The sequence below is a fragment of the Athene cunicularia genome (assembly GCF_003259725.1).
Source record: "Athene cunicularia isolate RWA chromosome 1 unlocalized genomic scaffold, athCun1 chr1_part1, whole genome shotgun sequence".
Classification (NCBI taxonomy): domain Eukaryota; kingdom Metazoa; phylum Chordata; class Aves; order Strigiformes; family Strigidae; genus Athene; species Athene cunicularia.
The window spans coordinates 95,374,254-95,392,644 of record NW_020799091.1 but is presented as its reverse complement, the minus strand read 5'-3'; the positions used below and the strand labels follow the sequence as shown (position 1 = coordinate 95,392,644).

General features: G+C 36.4%; 1 protein-coding gene across 1 annotated transcript in view; it reads right to left on the bottom strand.

Annotated features, from left to right (window-relative positions):
- The window catches only part of DSCAM (DS cell adhesion molecule), a 480,683-nt gene that overhangs the window by 251,620 nt on the left and 210,672 nt on the right, over positions 1-18,391 (bottom strand). The gene's annotated exons all lie outside the window — the stretch shown is intronic.

Below are 18,391 nucleotides of genomic sequence, written 5' to 3'. Positions count from 1 at the left end.
TGGAAGTAGCAACACAGGGTTGCTTAGTTATTGGTAGAGAAGATAGGAGGTCTTCTGCAATTTAAGTATTATTATTCCAGTCTGACAAGTTACAAAGCAAGAGAATCAGCAAGCAGCTAGGTGTTAAAATGTTACAGTACAGTATTAACCTTCTCAGTACTCAGATTTACAAATTATTTCAAGCAATAAGAAGAGTCTCCTGGAGTTGTTGTCAATATTAACAAAGTCTCAGGGGCCGCCTTATTCCTTATTACACCTCCATATACAACTGCTGAAGAAAGGTGCAGAAGAATGAAAAGGGTAGGAGTAAAAGAAAAGTAGCAGAAATATTTCTATCTCCGATATCTAATTGTGAAAACTGTGAAACATGCAAGTATCTCAATATGCTGCATGAAGGCAAGCTGCAGGAATGTGTAGAATAGTTTATTGTTCTATTAATATAATCATCAAATGAAAGATTCCAAGTGCTGAACAAACCAGTTTTAGATGGAATATAATTTCTAGCAAAATACTGTTGCAAAACCCTGTTGAAATATCCACAATAATATGATATCAAATTGAGAGCAATTAAACAGGAGAGGAACTAGAAATTCCTTGCTACAACAATAAAAGAAGTTACTTCAAAATAATTGCTTGCAACATATTCTACTGTTTATCTAAAGAAGAGATAGAAGTCTGGATTATAAAACACAATTTATTACCTGAAGTCTGTAAGAGGAAACAAAATTGTCACCCCTGTGATTTTAGATAACACCATGCAATACACACATGGGAAGCATTAACAGATTGAGAAAGGGAAAATAATTTTATCTGCTGTCTAGAAAAACTACTGCAAACATAAAGATTCATGTATATAACAGCTTTATATAAGTTTTATATAACAATAGCTTTAAGAATAGGTTTTCCTGTTACAGATCAACAAAATGAGCAGGGAGGGAAAACCCCTCATTTTATGGAAGGTAATAGATAAGGTTCCTGTATGTGTGCTGGCTTAAGATGAAGAATCCAAGCTCTTAATGAGGGGAGTGTCCTGCCTGATACAAATAATTTCTAATAAATGTTGCATATGCTTTGGAATACCCAAATCATAAATATTATCATTTCAGTTTCTGAAGAAGCTTCAACAATCCCATCTCTATCTGAGTTCAAATCTACCATCTTTCTTTTCCACATATGACAACGTGAAATGCAACTTCACATGAGAAGAAAAAGTAATATATTAGGAAAGGAATTTATGTTCATAATTATTTGCATTACTCTAGGCTACAGAAACTGCAGATTAAGCCAACTGCTGAATATGATTTTCAGAATGAATTAGAACTCAAAAATATCTTTTCACATAAAAAGCTATATCTGCAAATAAGAGATAACCCAGGAGCTCCAGTCAATGGCAGTTGTTTCCTAAAGACATGTCCTTTTTCCTTGGGAGAACAGCAGCCTTAAATGAAGAAATCCAAAAACTCTGAGAATGCCGTGCAAATGTAGAGGCAACCATTTCAACAACATATTAGAGTAAGGTATTGGAAAATTACTAGTGAAAAGGAGTTCATTTCAACATAATAACGCTGACAATATGGATTTAAAAATAAAGACCAGCAATTAATAAAACAGGGCTGGCAATCTAATGTGCCTCCTGTAAAACATAATGTCTTTTTTGGTACCACTCTTTCACCATAACCCACGAAATGAGGCATTTTGAGTTTTAACTGGTTATCTTCCCCTTTGGAACTATGGACTAGTACTAGGGTACTCAATCCATTGACCTTTATATGTCTGGTCATTAGTTTCTTGCTGATACTCCTAAAATATGTTTGATGAGGGAGCCACACATTCTAAAGTTCTTGTCATGTAAGTCCACTGTGTGCAACAACTGTGTGTTTTTGATTCCTTTCCTTCATCTTCCCTTCCCCACCTTCCTCTCTCTCACTAGAAATGACTTTTCAGATGGATTCAGATTCAGATTCAGATGGCCCATATGTCCATGTTTTCATAAGGTTGGAGCAGAATCAGGTACAGTTTGGGGGATGTCTATCCATGTTAAGTGAAGTACCATGTTAAAAACAATTGGCCATCCCTTTCAATAGAGCTTATTCCCTAGCTATAAAGAAAAACTATCATGGCTACAAAATGTATGACTTGGATCTGGCTTGCATGTAGTCTATTCAGACCATGAACAGAAAAGCACACCTTTGAATTCACCCTCAGAGACTCGCCCTTAGGTGCAGCTATACTCTGTCTCTCCTATCCTGATCTGTTAACATATTTCACATAAATGTAATGGTTTAGGACATGACGTGTTGGAAAATAATGTAATGTAAAAGCATGCATGTAAATACTAGAAACGAGGTTCTGGTTTCAAAACCTGACAGTGACATTCAGTGCAGATCTCTTTAGCATGTCAACCAGTTTCAGTACAAAAGGAAAGCAGAAACTCTGTCAAAGGAGTGTTTGGAAAAAAAAAATCTCTGTAGATGGTAAAAGGCACAATGCCCAAGTTTAGGCTAATACAAACTACAGAGCTTCTCAGTAGCTCAGGAATTTACAACAGGAGTGAATTTAGTCCATCTAGAGGTATGTAAATTCTAGGAATTGTCAAATTTTTACTCTTAATTTGTATTTCTTAGAATGTGGAGAGGTTTGTCACCTGTCAGTGTGAAAAACAAGGTACTTCCAACAACAACTATGATTTTAAGTATCTCAAAATCTTTAGTTAAAGCCACACAGAATAAATGTAACTACAGTAAGTTTTGTGTATGGCATAATATCCTCTACTATTTGTATTACTGTTCCATTAAATGTCATTCCAAGACCATAATATTATTCCTACCATCCATAAAACAATGCCACTAGATGGTGTCCAAAAATTTCTTATGGAGGTATATGTCATCTTCTCAGTAGTGAATACTTAGTGCAGTACATCTCTATTAAGATAAGATCTTAAGCATCATTTGTAAGGAAATATTGATTTTGCTTCTTAATCCTATGACCATATGTAAAAGCCAGATCTTCTAAACAGAAATTAGATCACCTGTTTTCTCTTTATCCTCTTTCTACAACAGCCTAATGACTTGTTTGCACTGTTCCCTACTGCTGTGCACTGTCTTGATTATTTCAATGACTCTTCCAGAATAATCAACACTCCTTTCTTCATCAGTGTACTGGATGATTGGTTTCTTTTTCCAGACTAATTATTTTACATATTTCTATACTACACTGTATTAACCATCTGTTGACCCAATTACCTAAATGATCCAAATCCTCTTCAGTCTGGTTGCTTTCTCATTGTTTGCTTTAATTTCTATTTCAGTAACACCCATAAGCCATAAGGGCTTATTTTCCATTCTACATCGTCTATCAGTAGACCATAAGACTGCAGTCTAGAGGGTCAGATCCCATGGAAGAATGTTCCGAATCTGATGCACTGGACAATTATTTTTCCAGAGGGTAGAAAAGATGATACTAGCCAATATACAAATGAAACTTACTTGAAAGTTTAGGTCCAAATGTTCATTCATCTGCTCAACCTATTCCTCAGTTTTAAGGATTTTAGAGATATTTTTAAAATATGTAACTATCACTGCAGACATAAATCATATGCTTCTCAGATTTGTCAATTTGTCTAACACTACCTAAAAGAAAGAAGGCCAAGACACAACTGGCTGCTTATGTCCTCAGGTGGTCCTGACAACATGAGTTGCCTTACTGATGTCCTACAAGAACTAAACATTGCACTTTTTACAGATGAAAGTGGGTTTCTGAAGTACATTTCATATGGGAATGGCTGTGATACCAACTCAGGATGCTACACTGAACTTCAGTAAGCAGTAGTGGATTTGAGTTTTGCAAGAGAAGATATTAATACAGTTTCTTTCTGAGGAGAGGGATGGAGGAGGGTTTCTAAGAGATGATAAAAAGTCTTTCTCACTGTGATTTTTAAATAAGTGGGAGAAATCAGAAGGGAATGGCATATGCACAAAGCGAGTTAAAAGGCTGGAGGGTTTTTAGGGTGAGGGATTTGCAGTTTGCTCTAATTGCCTGCTTATTCCTTCATTATGGTTGAAGGGTTCTGGTAATTCACCATTATTAAATATTCAAGGACTGGTCCGGAGGAAGCATTCTGCGGGGATTGCTCTCATCACTCCAGTGCCAGTTGAAAATCCTGCTTTGTGCCTGTTCATGTGTGCAAATAAAGCTCTGCCTTTCCCTTTTTATTGACTTCCTTTACTAAAAAGGCTTCAAGCACTGTGGTAATGTGAGATTATTTAGAAAATTAACACTTGTGCATCTTTCATGGAACTTTCTTCATATTAGCAAGAACAGTGTGTTTACTTTTTGGAAACAGACAGCAAAAATGTTCCTCCCTCTGAGTAGAGATTTTATATGTGCACACTCCCTCCACTCCCACTATGCTTAATAATCTCCCCTACCTGCGTTTTCCTCGCCTACAGACCCCACAGCATGAAAAGTGTGTTCTCTTACTTCCCTGTCAAGGTGGACCGGTATAAATGACATAATCATAAATTATACAGTAGTTTCAAGTAACTTGAAGAACAAATGGTCAGCTATGCTAGGAAAATATTGCATTACTGGAAAGGCTCCATCAATACCAGGACCCTGTCATAATAGGGAGTATTTAAACATACAGTAATTAAGCATCCTTTCTCCAAGTCTTCAAAACACAGAGGCACAAAATACCTTCTTCTACTTGGTAGAGACAAACAAATAGCACTTATAAAAACCTGAAAAGAGTGCTCGGCCATCATGTAGTACGCCAGCACAGAGGTTAGTCTCATTCCTAGGTAAGTTTTTCCCTGTGGTCTGATTTCTACAGTGAGATTAAGAGAAGGTCCTTCAAATGGTGCAAAGGGATCACAGCTGTTTTATTGTAGAAATTGGTTGTCACCAGCAAGCACCTTCTAAAAAGGCTTGACAGCTACCCTTGGAATTATCAAGACATGATGTTTGCACTTCAGTGTTCAACTCTCTACGTAAGCGTTTGCTTTAGTCTAGCAGTTTCTAATGAGCATATAAAACAGCTTCAAATTCAAATATTATGGGTTGTTAGACAGAAAATTACAGAGAAATGGTATTTCCTTTCTCAGTAGAGCCTTATGTATAATTCCATATCAAACAATTTGGCAGGAAATAACTCTGGGTTGTGCTGGATTCTGTTCTGCTTAACCTTGGAGAGTCAAAGCAGTTACGGCCAGTGTCCTGGATTATGTTGAGATTTGTTTATCAGAATTTACATTTAATTTATCTCTCATCTGAGGTCAAATCCTGCTTTCATTTATATTCTGATAATCTAAGGCACAATCTGAAGAAAGTGAAGTTGCAAAACCTTGCATTGATCATGCATGAATGAACAAAACCCCCTTAACAACCTGATGATAAATTTCAAAACACAAAATCAGTATGACAAGTGGTAACATAAAATTCTGAGGATTATTCACTCCCCTTGTTTACATTCTGAAAATTTCAGATGCTGTGGAAATTTTCTATGTTGTTACTACAACTCTAATAGAGTTTGACACAGCTTTGGTTTTGAATTTCTGATAGAAAACTTAGATTTGCTCCCTAATCCTAATAAAATAAATAAGATTCTTTCTTCCCGGAGCCACTGAATAAGAAAATTACAAATAGATCTAGGCAAAGATTTTCTGAAAATGATATGTCTATGAAAAAAATATCAACTTAGTAAGACTCAAGATGGTTGAAAATTTGGCTGAAAGTCACCAAAAATTTTCAAATAAGTGAAAAAAAGTGTTAAAGGCCAATTTTCAAAAAACTGGTTTAGTAGTTTGATCACTTCAATATACAGATGATCAAATTCTTCTCTGACTGAAGAAGCTCAAAACACAAAACTTCCCCTCCTTGGAGAGTATGCTGACTAGCAGCCTGTAAGCATATTCGAATTTTTTCTCTACTTTGCAGAAGTGATTGAATTAAGGTGATAATTCTTTCATATCTTCAATAAACATCATATCCATTGTTTTTGTTTGGTTTGTTTTTGTGTTTGTTTGGGTTTTTTTTAAGGTGGCTCTTTCTTCACATTTTGTCTTGAGATATTAAGTGGTAATTGAAGCAGAGTGGCGGAGAGGAAGGGAGTGATTCTCTGGTCTGGTATTTTCAAAGATAATTTAGGAGAATTTAATGGTTCCAGAATTTGCGCTACTGAACACTAACTTATTTACATAACATGAAAGTGTCAAGAGGAGAGACTGAGAATGCACTTTACCTTCCTCTGAACCTAAATAACCTACAGCTATGTGACTATGGTGTTCCTCCTGAACAGGTAGACAATAGAGGGTTTATTACCTTCTGACAGGGAATGATCTGGACTCATGTCTCCTATGTATTTTATATCCAATCTATTGCATAAACAGGAACCTTTTTTTTTTTTTTTTCAGTCAAAAATCATAATAAAAGCCAGATTTAAAAAAAAAAAAAAAAAAAAAAAAAGGCAGTCAGACTGGATTAGTCCATCCAATCTCTGATATCAAATGGTAGTGGATCACCTAATATAGACTTTAAAAACAGGGCAAGCACATATTGATATTAAGGAGAATACTTTCCCATTTTCTAGCAGTCTGAAACTTAGGGACCTCCCGATCTTCCAATCTTCTGATGGCATCTTTGCATTTAATAGTCCCTGATGGGATGTTTCCTGCCATGAATTTGTCCCACCATTTTTAAAATCCATGTAAATTTGTAGTCTTTCTGACATTCTGTGCAATAATTTTCTCAGCTTAATTACACAAGGTGTGAGGACGTACATCCCATTGCTCATTCAAATCTACAACCAGATAATGCAATCCGATAGCTTGTTCTTATGGGGGGAAAAGGTGGGAGGAGAGAGAAAGAGAATAACCATTTGCTACCACATCTTCCATGGCACCTGGGATTTTGTAGTCTCTTGTCATAAAGACCCCTCAGCTGTCAGCTGTCCCAGACTGAAGTCTTACACTATATAATAATTCTTTATGCACAAACAGATCCATACCAACCAACTCTGTCACCTTTCTCTGAATCTGTTCTGAACCCACTGCCTCTTTCCTGAGGTGGAAGTGAACCAAACTGCACACTGCATTCAGGTACAGCCTGGACTGACATACACATACCTTGCGGATTTACAGGACAACATAGTAACTGTTGCTTTGGAGCCTAGCCCTTTCTCAGCTCCAATAATGTAGTTCATTTTTGACCTGAAAGAATGCTAAGCTGAGAGCTACCATAACCTCAGATCTGACAAATTAATGTTAACAATTAGCTTATGGCCTGCTACACTGCAGATACTACACTACTTTGTATTTATCTTACTGAGTTTGACTGGTTTTTTGTTACCTAACTCTCAGAGTCAGCCTTCACCCATGTTACTCAGAAAAAACTGCATACTGTCAGCAGCATCTGTCATCTCATTCTTCACACCCTTTCATACTCTTGCTGGTAACTGCCCAAAGAAGACTCTTAAAACCATGAACTGGTTTTTAGACAGGTTTTTATTTGGGTGAGGAACTATCCTCTTCTTCCTCAACAGTTCTGGTTTTTCCTTCGTTGTTTTTGGCACTTCTTATGTCATCTTGGAGTTTCTTGATATCGGAGTGCTTGTGAGTGTCTGGTGCTAGCAATTTTTGCTAACACTCATTTTGTCTGTTTGTTCCACAGACCTCCTCTTTAGCAATTGATCCTTTATGGTTCTTTTGCTACATTCTTATCTTCTCTTATCAGTCCTTTCACACATTCCTAATCTATTGGCCCTCTGCATACTCTGGCAGAAATTTTGTTTCCGTTGTGTCTGTAAGTATATGTATTCTTTTCTCAATACCTTTCAAAGATGCTGCTAAAAATCTTTGGAGCCTGGTATGTCATGTTTCTACACAATAATAACTGCCAGAGGTTAAAGTATTTCCTATTTTCCTCTTTTGGACATAACATTACATTTCTGAAGGATGCCCTCTTTCTTCTGTTATCCTTCCTTACCCCCTTGTTTGATCATGGCAGCTTTTGATAGTCTTTCCATAGCCTTTTTAATAGATGTAATTGTCTCCAACATGTGGTCATTCAGTAGTTGCCATGCCACTTGCAGGCTTTGTACTTTCAGCTGACACTTTTGGTTCCCTTTTTTAAGGTGCTTCCTCATTTTTCTTGAAAGCTAAGGTGCTTTATGGCAGAAAGCTCCCTTTCTGCCATAAAGCACATGCAAAGTGAATGCTGGCCTCTGTCACTCCTGCAAGAACACAGGGAAGGGCCACACGGTCACTGCAAGGGAGCACCTCCATGTCCACATCACTTTGGGCAGTGCTTGTGCATGCTTCAGGCCCAGAGCAAGGCTGATGTTTCCTCTCCTGGGTTTCCCTCCATGAATTAGTTGTTTGTGGCAGTGCGGGCAGCAGGGAAGTCTTGTTGTTCCTGTCCAGGTCTGAGACTTCAGTCTGCTTTGCCTGTTGTTTCACTTACTTTAGTGATGTGAACTAACAATAAGCTTTTTCTAACACTTACACCAACACAACTTATTCTGTAATACCATCTTTCAAAGGGTTCAGGAAAGGAAGTGTCTCAGTTTACTCTGTCTGGTACTCCAGTATGTGTCCAACAGATAATTTTCAGAGTTTAATTTCAATAGGAGATAGTGGGAGATGAAGAAAAAAAAAAAAAAAGATAAATTAGAGCTAAGCTTTTTTTCTTCCATTTTCAAGTTTGCAGCCAAACCAAGAGAAAACTGTTCCCCTTCCTAATTTCACTAATTTCAGCAGTTTTCACAGAAACGCTAAAAATTTTCCTCATTTCAATGTTTTTCCAGTTAACCATTATTTATTGCTGTAAGTTAGATTTCAGTATATGTGCATATCTGCATTTAACAGCTTATAAAATGTAAATTAAAAGTTAATTACACTGAAATATGAGGGGAAATATAATTGTTATCTCAACATCAATAGGGTCAAGGAAACATATTTCAATTCTTGAGTTAAACCATGTGGTGATCAAGCTCTGCATTAAATTATATGGCTTATGCTATCCATAAGTGCAAACTAGAGTGTCATTTATTCCTTCTGCCCTTACTATTTCTGAAAATATATAGTCCTTTGACATATCATAATATCTAATTGCTTTTTCTTCTTTCTTTCTCTGTCTTTTGGCCCTGAAGGCTTACATCAGAACATCAGTGAGTTATTTCAACTTGATCTACATCTTCTTTACTGCAGACACAGTAGCCTTGGCTAGGACAACCAACTTTGACAGGCAAATTCCAGCTACTTTAGTCACTAACTATTCTGAATTACCAAAGGAAAACTATTAACAAATTTCTGACAGGAAAATACTGCCTCTTGTCACTGTCATGCAATAACTAGAATAAGCAAGTAAGCAAGTGCTCATTTTCTCATTGAGTCCTACCCACCCAAGCTTTGATACTTAGTGTTGCACATACCTACAAGAACTATGAAATTTTAAATGGAAAACTTTTCCAAAGAAAGTTCCAATTCAGTTTAAAACCCTGTGATGTTCTACACTTGCAGAAATGGCATTTGGAGGTTGCAGGCACCTAATAGGTAAAAGCTGTATGACAAGGAACCTTTTTTGCTTGAGCCTCCTGTCCTTTACTTACAGCTCTAAAGCCTGAAGCAAATCAAATCCTGAGACATCACAATTGAAATGAATACAATGGCAGCAGCAGAAGAGCTTCCCCAGTGACTTTTGCCCAGTTACAGTGCAGTACCTCTGTATTTGCCTATTAGCACCATGGATGTCTGCCTTAAAACAATTCTCTCCAGCCTAATTCGAGGACTTGGTCTCACTTTGGGTGAATACCTAAATTAGCAAAAGGAAAGGAAGGCAGATGCTTATTTTTAATAGTATGGGGATATTCTGTCTGTCTTTCACGACTTTTTCCAAATCTCTTTGTCCCTAATTTCAAAAAGGTGTCTCACCCATCCAGCTACAAACCAGAAGTATTTTCATATTATGGGAAAACTTCTTCTCTATCACACCCGTGATGAATGTGATAGCAACAAGTTATATCTGTACGTACAGGGGTTCCCCAAATACTTATGCTACTGATAAAGCTGAAACAGTGATAACCTTGGCTGGATAATTCTATGTCATCTATCAACTCCAGGAAGACGTCTGGAAAGAGGCCACAGTTTTTGTATTCTCATTATTTTGAAAATACGCTTTTAGCATGATATTCATTGGTGATAAGTCCAGATTTGAGTATATAACATCAGTAACTGAATCACTCAGAATTCTTTCTGAACTGATGTTCTTTTCAAAGGAAGAAAAATTACATGATTTTTGAGAAAAAAAGTTCTTGTTTCATTGGCATTACATTTAAAAAAACATTTTAAAACTAGACAGAGGGTTTTGGGTAGAATCAGCAAGTTGAATCCCTTAGAAACCTTTAAAAATATTGAACTTCAATTAAAGTTCCCATGTTGCATTGTGGAGATTTCACCTCTTCCATCAGACAATTTGGGAACAAAAGTTAGGTTTTTTAAAAGTTGTTTACTGTTTCGATACTTTGCATAAATCCTTTGGGATGAGAGAGTGGTAGCTGTTTCCTAAATCTGTTAATGAATTTCACACTAAATACATTGTAATCTTTAGAAACAAGGGACTTATGCTTTTCCATCATTTTGAAAATATGTCAGTCTTCCCAAAAGCAACATCTACTATTTTTACTGGTGATAATTTACAGAATTATCACAACTATATAGCAACTATAATAGCATTGTCCTGGTTGAGTTTCCTTCATTTCATACCTCCTTATAGTAATCACAGTAGCCTATACTGATAAGCAACCAGGCTAATTCACAAATGGTGGTCAGGGAATAACTTTCAGTTTTGAGTACTCCTATTAAACTATTCCCCTAGGACTTCTACTCACAAAACAAGGTCATTTGGGGCCTGCCCGGTGACAGTGAAAAACAGTACTTCTAATTAAAGAAACCCAAAATCCTGTTAGTGCTATTTCCAGTTTCTCAGGGACCAATAAGAAAAATATTTTAGCTTCATGCTATGCAGATTATTATGAAATAAACACATATTTGTAATTAATGAGGATAGGGAATAATAAATGTTTGGCCTTAATATCATTCATGTGCATGGTGACATAAGATCACAGAAAGTAGGAGTACTGGTGACAGTCTCTCACAGTGAATGGAAACAACCACACTTGGTGGACTTGTGTTGCCACAAAGCATCTTTACAGGCTGCTGTAGAAACATTCATTACAATGTACCACACTCACAATTCATTAATAAATAACCAATGTATGGAATTACTCTGTTAAAGACAAATGACTACTGTCAGGGCTTTGTTACAGACTTATCTCTACCGCCAACACTGGTGCACTGAGACAATAATAGCATTGTTGCATTTGGTCTTGAGTAAGGGGAAAAAGAATAAATATTCCAAGGAATTAAAGATACTCATTTCAGACAGTGATTTTATTTTCCAGGAACTGTCACTGTATGTTTCACTAGTGAGTTATTGCAAGTACCAAACACTAGTGCTTACCTACAAATTTTTAACCTACAGGAAAAGCAATTAAAGCTACCATGTGAATGCAGGCTTTTAACCAGTTTCTTTGGCTTCTTCCTTTCAGCTAGAAACAAATCTTCATAAACTTCAGGAGATAAAAAGGTCAAAGGTCATGAAAGATTCAGCCGTAATTAGCTTTTGAATGTATTGATGTGCAGAGAACTTGGCTTAATGGCCTTGCTCATACACTTGGACTTTTTTTTTCCCCTCTGTTCGATTCCTACTCAGATCATATTAATGTGCACCTAAAATGATGGCTTTGCAAAACAGCAAAAAAGAAGGGAAGTCTTGCAGGCTACATTTGAATTCCTGTGATCGTCTTATCACAAACTTGCAATTGTCTGTTTTAGTGTTTTGTGAGTGAAGTGATGCGTCCAAGTTCAGGATGGGCTGGGCAAACACCAAAATGGTCTATATTCAACTACACAGAAAGCAAGTTCACTTTGATCCCTAAGCTCTCCCTGCTAACACTCTGGGACTGCAGGGAACTCAAAACATCATGTAACACAACATTTCCCAATCTACAAGTCCAGCCTTGCTTCGTAGTTAGCAAAAGTCATCAACCTCTCCTAGACTATCTAACAGCACAAAACACAGAATGTGTGTCCACATCACATGAATGTGGTGACCATCTTGTTAACTAAGTACTTGGGAGATTTGTGGAATTCAGTCCAAGAAAGGTAGAGTACATTGTTTTAGTAAGTCACAAATTACTGAGACAGATAATTTATCAATGAAAGTGACCCTTCACTTTTCCTGCAGTCAAAAAAAGAGCAGAAAAAAGTAGATTCCAAATAAAAATTATTTCATTCTGTTATTAAAATGATTACTCTTTTGGTAAGTGCAATGAATAGAAAAACCCTCGTTTATTCCTATAAATCTGATACATTACTGCAATTATTTTTTCAATACTTCTGAAAATATCTGCTTCCTGTTAACAGTGAATGCTATCATTCAATATGTGCTACATCCTCTTTCCTGTGACCACTTTTTCAATGTTTAAATTAAACTGTACACTTAATTGTTTTGGGGAATGTGTGTTATTATCATGATTTTGGTATGACTGTTTTATTAGATCCCATGGGAGAAATGCAGCGCGTAAGTTTAGCAACAACTAAGGCTATCCCTGGAAAAAATATTAAACTTCAGAAGAGCGAGCAATCAAAATTAAATGTTTTCTGAGGGGAAATGAAGAGGTCGGTGGAGAATAGACTACAGAACACCAAGTGTTTGGGGTTCCTAAGGCCGACATAATTTAATTTGCTATTATAGTTTATTAAGGCAAACACATATAAATTTACTGCTTGGGTTTATTTCTTAAATTAATGGCATCTTTGCTGGGGCAGTTGTTCTTCATGGATCAAGGTCCTATCTCTACATCTGTCCATTCTATCAATCTTCTACTTCTCATTACCTGGCATAAAATTGTATTTTCATTTATTGCTAAATGCACCTCATTATGCATCACTTAAGTCTAATTTCTAATCCATGAATGCCATTTCAAAAATTTAAATGTTTTAAAGTACACTGATTTGGGATATTTATTTTCTTGTCTGTACAAGAGAACAGCAGAGTGTACCCAGAACAGCACAGTGGCAGAGAAACAAGAAGAGATAAGGGATTGAAAAGTTGTGAGTTAAAGATTAGAGAAATTCACACCAGTCATTCTGCCTCAAAGAGGATGGGATCTGTAGCCTAGGGAGGGAGTATGACGTTACAGCCTTTAAGCCATGATATGCAGGAAGATCCACAAGAAAATCTAGGTCAGTCTCTCATTAAAGATTGTAAATTGCTAAGTAGAAGTGGCAATCTACATTTGGTATTTGTGTGAAAAAGAGGCAGGAGAAGATCCTCACTTGACCCCAAGCACAATGCCAGACAGGAGGTGGGAGAACAGGTGCAGGCATAGTTGTAGGGGCTGAATCTCCATTAGGCACTCAATTTTCAAGTATTCCAGATGTGTACTCCTTCCTACTGGATTTTCCTGCATTTATTTCCTATTACTGGTATGCATTTTAATATCTGCAGTTGACTACCTCTTTGAATTGCTTAAACATTTATAAAGAACATGAATCTTTTCCAGCACAGTCCATGGCTCACCCCTACTTCTCAGAGCACTGGAAGACTAAATACCAGTACTCAATACACAAAATACAGTAAGGTTCCTCCAATGCTATTGGTAGATAAGATAAAAAAATTCTTACACAAAACAGGAAAGAAACAGGTTTGAAAAATACAAAGATTCTGGTTTTGCAGAAAACAGAAAAGGAGGCTGTAATCTTTCTGAGCACCTTGTAGAATTCAAGTTACTTCTACTTAATGAGTGAGATACCAACACTTTACTTGACAAGGTTGTTTTTTCTCAGAATGACCAGAGAAGCAGAACATTGTCTTTCCTAATGAAAATGAGATGAATGAATGGCCCTACTGTTTTCACTGTTATTCTTCTTTCTGTGTTTTAACGGCACATTACCAAAATGTGAACTGCCTTCTCTGACTTTCTCCTGTATTTACAGATACCATTAAAAGCAGCCAGGTTGCACTGATGTGTGTTCTAATGGCTGATGGTAGCATCTAATGGTGTGAACAAGATGGGAAATACCTGATGTTCCTTTAAATGACAGAAGAGTGGTGCATTATAGGTCATGAAAGTAACACAGCCTGCCATCAGGAAGGATCCCCTGGAAATGTTTATGCCTTCTTTGCATATTATTCTCACATGCCGTGTTTGTGGATTTGATAAAAGCTTAATCATCCTTGACTAATGTGAAGAGCATGCCAGGACTATCTGTGTGGATTGCCCACTAGGTGTCATACTAGAGGTCCTGTGCTTAATGCACACCTGTGAGTCACATCATGTTCAGATAAAGGATACATCATACACCCCCTGCAACACAGGACACAAAGAAAAAAAAATGTAAAAAGGTAGTATTTTTAAAAAAATGTTCACCCTATACATTAGGTCTTTAAAAAAAAAAAAAAAAAAAAAAAAAAAAAGATGCATTCCTAAGGCATATGCAAGAAGAGTTTCAAAACTGGTATTCCCCAAAAAATACATTAACTGAAAGATACTCCAGTACAGAAGATTCCTCAGGGAATCTGACTGATTTTAGTTGGCAATATTTGCACATTGCATCTTCAAAACACCTAAGTGGGGTTCCTACTATTGGATATGTTGTAGGTAAAAGTTAAAATATAAATAAATTAGCCAAAAGTGAAAGAAATTGCATTCATCATCATGTATGAAAATTACATTATCAAAAGCATTAGACATTACCAAAAATTAGTGAGCAATTTGTTAAGGTGAAAAACACACAGTGAAGACATTACTGTACTAAACATCACTTGTAGTAGTTTAAATACACTGTATAATATTGTAATATCATCCACCAGTAGCGATGAACACATAAAAAAGAAAAATAACATGGGGCTACATTTTTTATGCCTGTGTGTAAACAACCTTTTCTTTTGCAGCTGTAGAAAATTCCAGTGTTTGAATGTAGCCTCCTAACTACCTGAACATGCTCATGGTGGGCATGCTTAGAGTTCACAATGGCAGCTCAGATGATGTATAAATCTGCTAACATGGGCAGAAAGGTTTTAAAATCCTAATTCCAGCATAACCTAAATCAGCTTGCTTCATGGGCCTAAATCTAATTTATACCCAAATCTAACTAATCTGTCAGGTCAGCTACCTCCTGAAGCAGTAACCCACCAGTAAACTCGTCTGGCTGGCAGGTCTGCAGAGCTTTGGAGATAAATGGAAGGCAAAATCTCTCAAGAAAATACTATAATTAAATTATTTGCTTTACAAATTTAAATTAAAAAGACTGTAACCACTTTCCTTCAGGAACCTTTTTATTTCTGCCTAGATTTAAATGGTAAGATGCCCACTTTTTCATCAGCAGGAGCTGATTTTCAGTACACTGCAGTCACTTTCCCAAGAACACCATTAAAAAAAACACATCACCAACTCCGTCTTGATGATGGCCTATTTACACAGGTTTCGAAAAAATCAGCTCAGGGTTGTCTGTCCCAGTTTTAATTAAGTTAATCAGTTGTAATTACAGGTCTAACACTACCTGTGCACTTGCCAAAAAAAGCCTTACATTTTTTTTCTTACTGCGTCATATTGAATACTCCTACGGAGTGCTCATACAACACCTGCTACACATTAAGATCTGCTCAAGACAGGTAACAGTGATACCAATTTTAGTATCTTGTGGTAATATCTAATTACTGACAGAGCTTCATCATAAAATGGTTATGAAAGTAATAATTTTATGTCTGCCGCAGAAAATACCACTAGAAAATCCAAGTCTGACTAAGAGAAAATTATTTACTTCCATTAGAATTCATTTCAAGTAGCTGCCTGGTTTTGTCAGTGTAACTTCAAAAAATGCTAATTCATTCTAAATCAGAATGTATGTAATTATAATAGTTTTTTTTGCTAGAAAACAAATTACCTGGTGCCCTTGGGGTGAATGAGACCGAAGATATTTCATATTCCTCTCACCAGCATAAATATTTTACCTTCTAGGCCATGAAAATAATATGCCAACCATAAACATCCCTTTTTTTTCCCCCTTTCAAATGTTTAGAGAGACTGTTTTCTTCCTCTTAGCATGAAGACACTAAACGAGTTGACAGTCTGCTTGCCAGTGAGTTTAATCCTACTCTCTCTGTGGATTTGTGGGAAAACCGTGTCATGCCAAGTTATTTTTGGCCAAATGTTACAGTATAAAGAGCCTTCAGGAGCTTTCATTTAGTGAGTGGACTAACTGGCAGCTGTTGTACCTGTAGAATATGAAATGATGTTGCCATAGAAATAGAATAACATTTTTTTTTTTTATTCTGTCTTTGCATATTTCGATTTGCCCTAGTACAGAAGTCAGTTTGGGAAGAATCTTCAAGAACTGAATGCAAGACAAGGCTGCCTCTTGGAGAGACATGAAAAGTTATTTGCATCTATTTCAGGTAATGGGCATTTCTGAACAAACCACTCGAGTTTCTCTTCCTAAATGTGAATTAGGTGGAAAAAAAAAATAATATCCACATTTCATCTTTGTCTGTTATTAACTGCCATATATTTTCCACTGTATTTTTCATACTGACCAAACTTCACAAAAATGTGCCTCTTTGAAACAGCAGTGGGAACAGTTCTGTTTGCTTTCTTTAACACAATCTGTATTATAAAAAAATAATAAATGCATGTAAGGCTTACAAATTTGTATTAAATGAATGTACACTTTTCCATATGATTCAGAGCTACAGAGATATGCAAAAGACAGACACTTCCAGCTACATGACAACAGTGGCCCTAAAAGTGAAATTTATGTGCTTCAAGATGACATAGATCCATGAGAGACATCCCCACGCCAGCCTGTCTCCATCTTTAAAAAAAATCAAGGAGACATTTCCGTCCAGTCATAAAATCATCACCATTTTATCAGACAGTATGTTAACCTTGTACTCTTCAAATTGTCTGAGTATGAAGTCACTGGAAGTGTTTCAAATCATGTTTTCACAGTGGGAGTATTTCAGAAAAGGGAAGTATTATTGACACAGTCAGTAATGTTTATTTTCTGTATTAGTTTAAAGACTTCAGCAAAAGGAAAGCAGCTGTAAACCTCAGAATTTTCCTCAGTTTCTCAAAAAGCCAAGAACTCATCATGTCTGAGGCGTAAGACCATGTTCATTTCAGATAGACAAACCACAATAAGAAGTTAAAAATGCACGGGTTAAGTACCAGTGGTTGCCATATGATTTCTGCACTAAGAGGAATATGGCCCATGCAGGAGGGAGGGATGCTGCTAAGAGACAAATCCACAACAGGCTGGGATTTTCATCTAAACAGATGAGAAGCACAAGTTTTACCAGAAGCCAGTAGGGCTTGTGACCTTTGTATAAGAACTTAAAAATTGATAAGCAGTTTGTAGCACATTATATGATTTGGGGGCTTTTGTTGGTCTGGTGGTGTTTTTTTTGTTGTGTTTTTTTGTTTGGGTTTGTTTGTTTATTTGGTTTGGTTTGGTGTGTTTTGTTTGTTTTTTTTTTCCTAATGTAGTTGACATCCCACTGTTTTTCCTATTGTGGTAATTTTGTCTCCCACTCAAATCTCAGGGGAGAGGTAAGATCTTCAAATATATTGGCTGTCAGCAATTTAACAGCTACAAACTGATCAAGGAAGGAAAATGAGCCTTTATTTGTTGCTGAAATAATTCTTTAAATTTAGACAAATCTAAACACTGTTGTCCCTCCAGGTCATCACATTTTCTTCACTTTTCCTCATTTAGTTCCACATCTACTTTAATAAATATTTAACTACATGCACCAGTACATCCCTTTTACTCTCTCCTTAGCTTAAAGATTAATGTAGATATCTGAAGAGACATCTTAGCTTAAAACCATGGAAAAATCATTTTGTTCATACATGCATTTAGACACTACCATGTTTACCTTATTTGCTTAATGAGATAGAAGATTTCACAACTGTGTATTAGCCTGAGTCAGAAAATATTGAAAAAAAGAGAAGGAAAGAATATTTCTCTGAGAAAAGTTCTCATAGGATCATTTATAATTCTGACTGAAATCTTATCACAGTGAAATCAACAGGAAAACAGCCATGGTCTCTAGCAGGACAAGAATTTCATTCCTGGTTTGTTTATTGCATTTATTTTTCCCCATAAAGACTTCTCAGTTCCATAATTTTCTTTTATGTTCCCCAGGCAAAGGATGAAACCACAGTCCAATATACAAATGAGGCCTAAATTTTCTATCAAACACATCAAAGAAAGCACTGTACACGCATTGACTCTATGCACAAACTAAAGCACAACTGCAGCATCCCTAA